This window comes from Acanthopagrus latus, chromosome 23 (genome assembly GCF_904848185.1).
Source record: "Acanthopagrus latus isolate v.2019 chromosome 23, fAcaLat1.1, whole genome shotgun sequence".
NCBI lineage: Eukaryota > Metazoa > Chordata > Actinopteri > Spariformes > Sparidae > Acanthopagrus > Acanthopagrus latus.
The window spans coordinates 15302309-15313132 of NC_051061.1; positions in this window are offsets into that span (position 1 = coordinate 15302309).

Genomic DNA, 10824 nt, shown 5'->3' on the forward strand with positions numbered 1-10824 from the left:
AGATCAGGGTTTCTAGATCAAACTGGGATTTGTAAGGTTGTTGTTTTGCTTTGGACAGCAGCCAGGCTGCTAGTGGTAGCCATGTTGCTAACACTTACAGTGCCAACGAAGTGCAAGTAAGCTGAAGGCTGGGCTTAATATATGGGTCAAACAAACACAGAACTTTCCCTCAGTAGACTGTTGTCTGTGTCCTTTGAGAAACCAAAAGTCAACATTGACTTCTTTATACCTCCGTTTGTGATTTTAACGTGGGGTGAGCAATTCTGGAGAAAGATTTTGTTGGGTGTCATTCCCAGATCCTCAAATACCGTCACGGTTAAACAAAGGGGACCCCGACGCAGACACAGAGGCAAGCAGCTTACGAAAAGGTGATCTTTTTTATCAACATAAAGCCAAAATAAATGCAATAAATTCCGAATCCAAAAACGTGTCAACGAGTGCAGAAAACAAAAGCAAACAAAGAACAAACCCGAAATAATGAGTCAGGAACCGTGAGCCGGAAATGACCCATGAACAGGAAGATGGGACAGGGAGACACATGACAAACTGACAAAGAGAGAGACAAAGGGAGGAAATGAGACATGAGGACAGAACTTCAAAATAAAACAGGAAATAACTGAGCCCCAACAAACACTGACACTTTTGTTTGGCTAAACATGACCAAACTGCAACCACTACGCGTTTATTTTATCAACGTAAAAAACAACGGGCATCTGACTATGAGTCTGCTGTCCAGAGAAGTCAGTGGTATCATCAGCAAGAATTAATTAATGTCACTGTAACCATAAAAGGCCTTTGGACAGGACACGCTGCCCCTGGAAAATAAATGATTCAGAGAGCCTTGGAAAACAACATTGTTGTTAACAAAAGTTCACGAACAGCAGATCTAAACATTATTGAACTTTAATCTGAAGACTTCCCCTTCCCTCGTCCCCTCACAGCTCAGGGTTTTCCCCTCTTGAAAGAAGCTCCAAAATCCCACCACATCCAGTCCAAGAACGCCACATGAAAGCTTCTCGGGGAAAGACTGGAGCTGTTCCGAAAGGCAGCGAAAATGCGGTCGTCCTCCTTATTAGCTGCTTGATATTCACATATTGTTAGGGTCCTCCCGTTATTTTGTCTGCCCCCCGATTGTGTTCATTTTGTTCTCTCTGCGTGCGTTTGATCATAATGTCCTCACCTCTGCTGGCTCCTCATCATTAACTCCCGGGAAAAAGCCTGCAACCGCCGAAGTTTGCCTCCTCGCTCTGTCACAGGCCTGGATCGGTCTACGGTGCGACGCACAAACACAAGGCTCCCCGGAGAAGACAAGAACTGGCAGTGCTGCCTTCTAATCTCCGCATTTTGGGAGGGTTTTCTTCTCCTCGTAGGCTCCTCCGCAACGGAAAAACTCTCACTATTGAATTAGATTTGCTTACTCGTCCTCAGCCATCTTCAAAGGACTCAGATAACTGAATATACCTTTTATTCATTTCATGCCACTGTAATTGTTTTTTTCTTTTTTTTTCCTTTCCCCACTGAGCGAATCCCGAGCAAGTCTTTGGGGAATAAACTTTGTGTGTGTGGCTGCGCTTTCATCTGCATTATGTTTAGTAATAGTATTATTATTTTGGGGTATTGTTTTTTTTTTCTTTTTTTTCTACTGTTTGTTATATTCCTCTGCTTTTGCTTTTCTTTTTGTTTTTTTCGTTGGCTGCTTCCTCTGATTTTCGGGGACAGCCTCGCGCTCCAGGTGAGAAGGACTCATCTGCTAAAAAAAAAAAAAAAAAAAAATGCCTTGAGGTCTTTTTCATTAAAACAATTACAGTAATTTCACTTTGCTTGAAAAACGGAAAATGCTTTGTTTTAGTGAGGGAAAATTTTCTTTTTTGCAAGCAGCGTGTATAACAATGAAAGGGGTCGGCGAGAAAGAGGACGAGATCGTCATGATTAGGGCTTTATATATGTTTCATGGCTGTCTGCTTTGATGAAGACAATGAGAGCGGCGCGACATTAAAGGGACGCAGAGTTTCTCTCCCCTCACATATCTGCACTTCCTCCTTTATCATTAAGGATGGAAATGATTTTATCTTCCCACTGTCGTGTCGAGAGTGATGTTATTAGCGTCCTTGTGCTTGTATGACCACAGCCTTACAATTAGATCCTTCAGATAAAAAAATCAAAGCCTGCTGTCGCGTCAGAACTCTGGTGAGATATCAATTATTACAGACGGATCTAAAATAGGACAGATTGAATTTCACAGTTATGGCCCTTTTTTTTCCCTTTTTCTTTCTTTGTCTCTCTCCCCCTCTTCTCTTTCCCGGCACACGAGAGAAGTCACACAAAGCATTGTTGGTCGCGTTTCTGTTGAAATGTTCTCTTAACATCTCTCTCGCCTGTCAACATTCAAAGCTTCCCCCCGGTTTTTATTGAAACTACTCTGATAAGTAGCTCAAAAAAATAAAAATAAACAACTTTTAATAGCTCTCTGATGATAAGTCAGATCCAGCCAGACAGATCTGTGACTTCTTTTGTCGGGCAAACTTTTTTTTACGCACTCCGACACATTATCACACACACGAAATCATGCTAGATCCTGCGGAAAGCTTTACGCCGCCGTCCATATACATTCCTGTCTCATCTGGAGAGGGGATCTGTCAGAAGTGGTAATGAGGCAGTAAATTGTGGAACAGTAAAATAAAAATGTCTATGCTTTACGTCCTCCTCTGTCATCAAGCGAACATCGCCTTCACTGGAAATATACACTGGAATACAATCAGTTTCTCTTGCTAAATTGTGCAATTTAGCCTACTCCAGTCTGTGAGATGCTTCCGAACGAGAGGTCGGAGGTTTGGATTGCTTTCAACTACCCATAAATCATGCAACACGCACATACATGCACATAAAACTGTCATGTTGGCTAATTTCTTCACTTTCTGTGGGCAAAATGTGTATAAATGTGACATCAGAACATGATGTGGGAGCATTAACAAGCAGTCTAACATGCATATTAACAGAGGCATGGAGTTTAAACGTTTCCCGCCAGAACAAAGGTTAGCTGAGAACATTATGGTTTTATTTGTGTCGTAACTTTACATTTGTTTCAGTTCGGTATTCTATTTCTCTCTCGTCATTACGCTGTGCACGTTCGCTGGGTAGGTTTAGGCACAGATAACACTTGGCTCAGGAAAACATCATGCTATGGACTTAAGATACTTGTTTTGGTCGCACAAACACGGCTCAAAGTGTCCCCGGGGTCTGTAAACACAGCTGGAGATGTATATTTTGAAGAGATTTGTACATCGACTGAGGCGACAAAGCATGGATTTGAAGTCAAACCCTGATCTTTTCCAAGTGTTTTTTGTGCCCTAACCCGAACAAAGCATAAGTCCACTGTGTCATAGCATAAAATAGAAACATAAAGATCACTCTGCTGATTGGGTTGTAATAAGTGAATAGTATATTGGCCCAAAAAAAATCAGATTTTTGATTCTCTAACTCACAAAGAGCTGCACTTTCTGTGTTAGAATAATAACAGTTAATAAAAAAAGCAACTCCGCCACGATGCCACGATGCAAATCTTTGGCATCCCTCTGTATCTAGGCACTAACCTTCCTACAGCGGCTTTAAAGTGCAACCAAAATGTACATTTCTGCAGAGTTCTGTCTGGCTGTATGTTTGTGGAATACACCACAGCGTCTGCAGCAACGCCCGGCCTGTGACTGGACTCCCAGTCAGCTCTGTCTTCCTCCGGTTCACATCATCGGGCTTCATCCCGGGGGAGGAGACAGAAGTTTGACAGACAGGCATGCTGCTGTAACACTTGAGAGGACAAGCTCAAGGTAAGTAGTGGAGAAGGAGAGGAGGCTTAGGCATTAGGCACTCGCCCATAATCATGTTTGGTTCCTGCAGAGGGTGCACACAGAGGGGATGCAGCACGCACGGACACGCACACACGTGTGTGTTAAAGACAATCGGCTCACTTGGCCACGCGGCCAAAAACCAATTCAAAGCTCAAATCCATGCATGTGGACAATGAAGCACACAGAAATAGCAGCGGTGGCATGCTGGGTTGCATGAAGAAAAAGTTTACTGTATCGCACGGACACATAGAGGTTGACTGCGACAACAATTGTCTCCACTGAAGAGGAGAAAAAGGAGAGAGTAAAGATAGCATGAGGAAGAGGGAGAAAAGAGGTAGAGCGGGGGGACGAGTGCAGCAGTTTTGAAAGCGTTTGGCTCCGTTCAAATAGTTGCCATGGTTTCGAGATGTTTCCATGGAAATGCTAGCTGCCAATAAAATGAATTTGAGGAGGATCTTTGCAGCAGGTTGGCAGGAAGGTGAGAGCGATGCGGGAGAAGGGGACAACAGAGTTAGACGGGGGTGTGAGGGGAGGACAGAGAACAGGGGGGAGGCGACCTCACAGGCTCTGCTACTGCACCGCCACTTGCACGGTGTGGACGATGGGGTGGTGCGGGTGGGGGTGGTTGGGGATCAGGGGAAGAGTTTAGGGTAAACAAAGTGAGGAAAGCATGTCACGCAATCGAAAGCAAAAGAGGCTATTTCAGTCTGGATGGGTTGTCATAGTAACTGTGGCCTCACAACACAGAGAGCAGGTAAATACATAGGAGGCTGGCTCGCCACCAACATGTGTGTGTGTGTGTGTGTGTGTGTGTGTGTGTGTGTGTGCGTCGCGTGTATGTAGAGAGTATCTGCCTGCCACAGCCTCACGATATAAGACCCCGAAACTGCTGGATGTGCATGCAAGACTGCATCAGTGTGATATAAACTTCATTCGACATGGCATTTATTGGAATCTTGTGTAAGGAGCTTTGGCAACAACATGTTTTTGTTCATGCCACTGAAGCTATCTGTGTTGAATGAGAGAGGAAGAGTGTGTCAGAGAGCATGTTGGTGAGAAAGTGTGTGTGTGTGTGTGCGTGCCTGCTTGCGCACACAAAACTCACTCAGAACACTTTTCCGCTGACTCTCTTTCATGGAAGCGAAGCCTGCGCAGGGAGCTGAATGCATTAGCGGGGCGCCGACTCTGACGCACATTTGTTTATGTGTGTACATGAGTGTTTAAGATCACAATGTCTCATACTTTAGCTGCTCCTTCAAGGACTAAACAAGGCTTTTAATGTGCGCTCAGCCGCTGAGCGATGTCTGCTCCCTCACCCCCTTCCCCTCCCGCATCCTCAGGTCCCCTCCTTCCTTCCTTCCTTCCCTTTTCACCTTCCTTCCTTCCACGCGCCCTTCGTCTCATTCCACCTCTTCCTCCTCTCTCTTGTACTCTCTCTCTCTCTGAAGGACAGAGGTATTCCCACATTTCTTGGTCGCCATGGCAACGCTGCAGCAAGAAAGAAAGAGAGGCCGCAAGAGTGAGGGGAGAGGGTGGTGGTGGTGGTGGTGGTGGGGGTGGGGAGCTGGGGGTGGAGGGGTTGTGGGGGGTTGGGGGGGGGGTGAGGCTGGGGATGTGTGGATGTGTGAACAATGCTAATGCTACTTCACTGATCATCGATTGTGTGTTTTTCTCCCCCCCTCTCCAACCCCTCCACCCCAACCCAGACCACGGACACCATCCGCGCCCCCCCCAATGCCAACACCTCGCTCCTCCCCCCACGTTTATTTCCCTCTTTTCATTTGTATCGCTCTCTTTCCATCCTCATTACTCTCGCGCTCCGGCCGGCTTCCTTCTCCCTGTGGTTTTAAAACTCAATCTCCGCACAGTGCTGTCATTGTTATCATTATTATTATTGGGTCATTTAGCAGGCAACGTTGGTATCCACGGCAACCCAGAGAAGTGGCACCGGTTCCTTGGTGAATACCAATATAGACAAGCATCCATCAATATCCCAGTGACTCATTATCAGTCTAATGGTGAGGCCGCTGCTGTCACACCGGACTATAAATAATGTCATCTCATTAGGCACCGCTGCTGCCGCCACTGGCCTGTGTGCGCGGTGCGGGCGCAGCGGTGGCGTGCCCCTGCATGGTCAACAATGCTTGCATATGCACGAGGGTGCGCTTTGTGGTTGCGCTCAAGAAGGGGGGTGGGCTCAGGCGCTTTCAAAGCTTGGTGACTTTGCAGCCGAGCTGAGGGGGCAGGCGGCAGGCGGCTGCACCAGAGCCCGACTGAGGTGGTTGACTCAATAAACCAGGTAGTGGAGTAAATAAGGCTCTCGCACTCCCTCGCATAGGTGTGCACGACTGCAGGCTCTGCCCCCGTGTCTGCTGTCTGTATCCCTATCTGCTGTTCACACACAGACACAAACGCACACACACACAGGCGATCCTGCAGGACTGCAGTGGCTGCTGCCTGTCAGTACTCCTCTGGAGCTAATCGATGGATTGAAGACGCTGATGAGACCGGGAGAGAAAGAGAAAGAGAGGGAGCGATTCACCTCAGCCATCGCCTCCTTGCCTCAAGTCATTACCGCAACTACTTGAATCGTTTAGCGCTGCAGCACAGGGACGGGAGGGAGTGGTGGCGGTGGCGGCGGTGACCATGTGCGTGAGCGAGGGTTGCACGGCGCGTGGTACATGGGTTTTTTAAATGTACTACAAGTGCCCAATCACATCTCGCCGTGCACCATCAAGCCAGTCAATTCAACCTCGGGGAATCATACACAAGCACCTTTATGTAACCGGGAGACGAGGAGCTAGTTTGGGGTGAGGGTGGGGGGGAGGGAGGTGAGGCTGAATCTACTCAACAAGGGCAGCGTCTGTTTGTGTGTCAATCATCTCCAACGTGTAAGAAACCTGAGAGGACTCTTAATTCTGCAGCACTGCGCGACAAGTCACCGCGTGTTGATTGCCTGTCTGCTGGATGGTAATGCATTCATAATCGCATCGCGCCTGTTTGCACAGATTGTCTCCCGGTTGTTCTGCTCTAGTCTGGAATGCTGAATATCAGAGATAATCATCCGATATAGCACGCCGCAAACCGGGCCGGCTGAACTGCTCTCATCTGTCTCGACAGAGTCCTGTCGGATGTCAGGGCTCGAGGAGCTCTGTGGCAACGGATGCGTGGACGTCAGCCCATCGCTGAGGTCCAGACTGGAGGCTGCGATAGCATCGTATCAGAAGTCAACATGCTGCAAACGCTGTGCACCGCAGAGAAAGCTCTGGCACCTCCTTAAAGAGCTGTTTTTACTGCGTGCACCCTCACACGCGTTGGCTGGTGCATTGGTGTTACGTTGATGCCTCCACCGGTGTCTGACAGAACATATGCTTGCTCTCAGGGAAAAAAAGACATCTCTTCATGGATAGCTGTGCATGAAATAGTGTCCCTGGGTAAATCCTTGTTATAAATTACATCTTGCGTTGTTTGCTGGATTTTTTCGACCTTCTCCTGGGATGAAATATTCTCTGCTCTGTCTAACTGCATAACTGCCGGTGTCATACCTGCCCTTGTATGTGAGCCACATGTGGCCCGAAGTGTGTAGGTTTTTCACTGCGTTAGGGTGTGCTTAACGGCGCAGCTAACACGGTCACAGTCAGGTGGAAAACGGCGTCCCCTGTGAGTTGCCTTCCAGGAATTGAAATGAACCGCATTTGTTTTGAGCTTGACCAACATGCGTGGCATTTTAGAGCTCTTCTCGGGAAGTTTTTGTTGTTTTCGTCTGAAAAGCATCCAGTGACGATCGAGTCCTGACAGATGAGCCTTTGCTCAGACTGCAGACAAATCAGATTTGTTTCCTAAATCAGATCTTTAAGATAGACTGTCCGCACTGTTAGTGCGAGTGATCAGATTGGATTTGTGAGTCCAGACATCACCAATCTATCTGCATGGGTTGTTGTGGAAATTAGATGGGGATTCTGCTCAGCCGCTCTCATGCATTTCTGTCACTCTGGATCTGACGTCAAAGTTGTGTGTCACACTGCGAGTGAAGCAAAAGACACTTTGAAATCCAATTTGGGCATCCAGAGCATTCGGACTGAGACACTGATTGGAATGGCATTTCAATTCTGCTCCAAATGTGGCTTGGATCTGATTTGCAAAAATCACATTTCATGCTTTATTTCTGTCCAGACTGTCTTAAATCAATCTGGATCTGCCGAAGAAAAAAAAAAAACAGACTTGGCTGGCAGTCTGAACAAGAGCAGCATATTCCGGAAAATGGTATCAATTTATATGACAACAACCAGCTGGACAGGGGTTTGAGTTTGAACTGGGGATTTACCAGCGTCACATTATGCTCACAGGCCCATAAAGACAATGTCCTATGAGATTACACTGTGACAGAAGTGGCTGTAAAGCAGCGGATAGCTTCCCTCTTTTTTTTTGCATCACAGCCCCCGAGAAATGACTCTTTTCATCAGAATTTAAGCCATTTGGTCTGATTTGTAAAGCACAGGAGAGCCGCGCTATTAAACTTTTATTCCCATTTCAAGTTAGCTGGGGGCTAAACCCGAAGTTAGCCTCTTGGTCAGCGTGAGTCCGTGACGCGCATTCTATTTGGGCTGCACAATGCATGAGTTCGGAAAAGATTCAGGTAAGTTTACATCCAGGAGGTCAAACTTTTTTGGCGTGCGGAATGAAAGGGGCTCTGCCGCCAACGCTGTATCCAGGCTTGCTTTATTAGATCCATGTTTCCACAGTATGTTCATCAAGTTGTCTGAAATTGGGGTTCACTTCGAGTTCTCAGCCAATGACAATCGTCTGTCGGCGTGTCGGAAGGGCGACCCAATCACCTGCAAAGTCATTCTCGACTTCTCCTGCTCACGACACCGCTGAAACAAGCCAATCAAATTAAGAATTCATGAACAAATAAGTGCAGCAAAATCTGTTTTTAAGAGCCTGTCGGGTTGTTGATTCCTCCACCCACAGTCGCCCACGTATCCTTTAATCAATTAAACAGATGAACTGCAAAGGTTTTCACACAACACTGGCAATTTATGTCACCTTCAATCGCGTGTGCGTCTAACGGCCTGCGCACACGACACCGCACATATGTTACATCGTCATGCGTGGGTATGCCGCCCTAATACTGTATGCAGGATGTGTCATAGGTTGTACGTGTCTTCATGTCTTCACTCCCTCTCTCTCTCTCTCTGAGTCGCATTACCTCTCCCCTGCAACCTGCTTTCTAATCAATAACTCATCTCTCGATGTCGATTCCCCTCTACCCCCACAGGAAAACAAACGTCCTTCCACAGGACAAACAAAGACGGGGGTGGGTGGGGGGGGTTGAAGGAGAGAGGGGAGGTAAAGAGGTAGGCAGATAATTGAGAAAATACTGTAAACCCAATAAAATACCTAAATAGCCTGTTGCGGCTAGGAGGATCTAAAGGGTGGAGAGGAGGTGGGAGGCGAAGGTGAGGAGGAGAGGAGTAAAAGAGACAGCGAGGTGGAAGGGAGAGGGATTGAAAGGGTAGCTATGGGATGGATGATTAGCCCCTGTCTCCAAGGTTACACTTTACAACTGTATCACCGCCGAACGGGAAGAGCGACGAGAGGAGGAGCGGGTGGGGCCGCGTGGAAGGGGGGGTTGACACGGACCGTTCATCACAGGAGGCTGAATTAAAGAAGACAGAGGCACCTTTTTTTTTTTTTCTTTTTTCCCCCAGCTCTGACCTTCACATCCAGGACTAACGCCAGCCTTGACCTCCAGACGTGGCTCACCTCCCGGAGTAACCACGCCAACGACACTGACGACGCCGACGCAGCATGAGCACCAGAGCAGGGAAAAACCAGAGACAAATGGCAGCGAGGGGGGAGAGTGACATGCGACAGGCCCCAGAAGGGGATGAAGCAGGGAGGGGAGAAATCACTTAGATTCCAGCCAACTGAAAGAATTGGCCTTTTCACGAGGAGGGGAGGCAGAAAACGGAAACTTGTTTGCCTCTCATCGTTAAGCTCCCCTCCCCCTCCCCCTCACTCCTCTTCCCTCTCCTCCCTCCCCAAATCCCCATTCCTGTCCATCCACATGCTTTTATTTTTCCCAGACAGTCCCCCCTATCCCCCACCCCGACATACACACACACCTTCAATCACAGCTATTTTAACCTAACTAGAGCTGAAAGAGAAATAGAGCCCTGTGATTGAGTTGCACGCTCTGGCCTCACTGCAGTCTGTTTCAATCTTAAATACGTACTTGCCGCTCTACCCTTGAGTCATGTACCAGTGTCGGTGAAGTGAAAATGAGAAATGTGAGGTGGTTTTTTTGCATAATCGATTCAGCGTGGCCGTCGACTGCACCCTGGGAAGCGTGTACGCGAACGGAGGTGGTGTCGCATCAGCATTTTGAAAGTTCCGACACACGACTGCTGTGTAAAGAGCGCTCGCATTTTGCACTCGGTGTTTACTTTTTCCGCCACGCACAGGAGCTCGTGCACCCATGCAGAGAACACGCCACACTTTTTTTTTAAGATGCTAATACAAATTACATGATGCTCGTGCGCAGACATCATGCAAAAGAGGACGGCGCTCGTTTGCATTTTCTGTTTTTTTTTTTTTTTTTGCTGCTGCTGCTGCTGCTGCTGCTAATGCACACACCCACACAAAGGCTGGAGGAGTAATACATAATGTGTAACAGGATTACAATAATCTGATTACAGAATTTACTGATTTTTTTTAAGGGGAAAAAAAGAAAAGCTAAATTGCTAGATTACCAGCTTTGGAAAAAAAAAAAAAAGGAAAAAGGAATAAATGCTTCCTGGTTTTCATGTAGAGAGAGTCTGAGCAGTTCAGTCGAATAATTGTACACATAATACAGTTCAGCAGAGTTTTTAAATGTGGGATAACTTGCACACTTTGCAGATTTCAAAATAAGTGAGAAAGGATGAAACATCATGCCTTGCATTTTTTTTTGTGACTTAATTTTTCCACATAGGCAAAG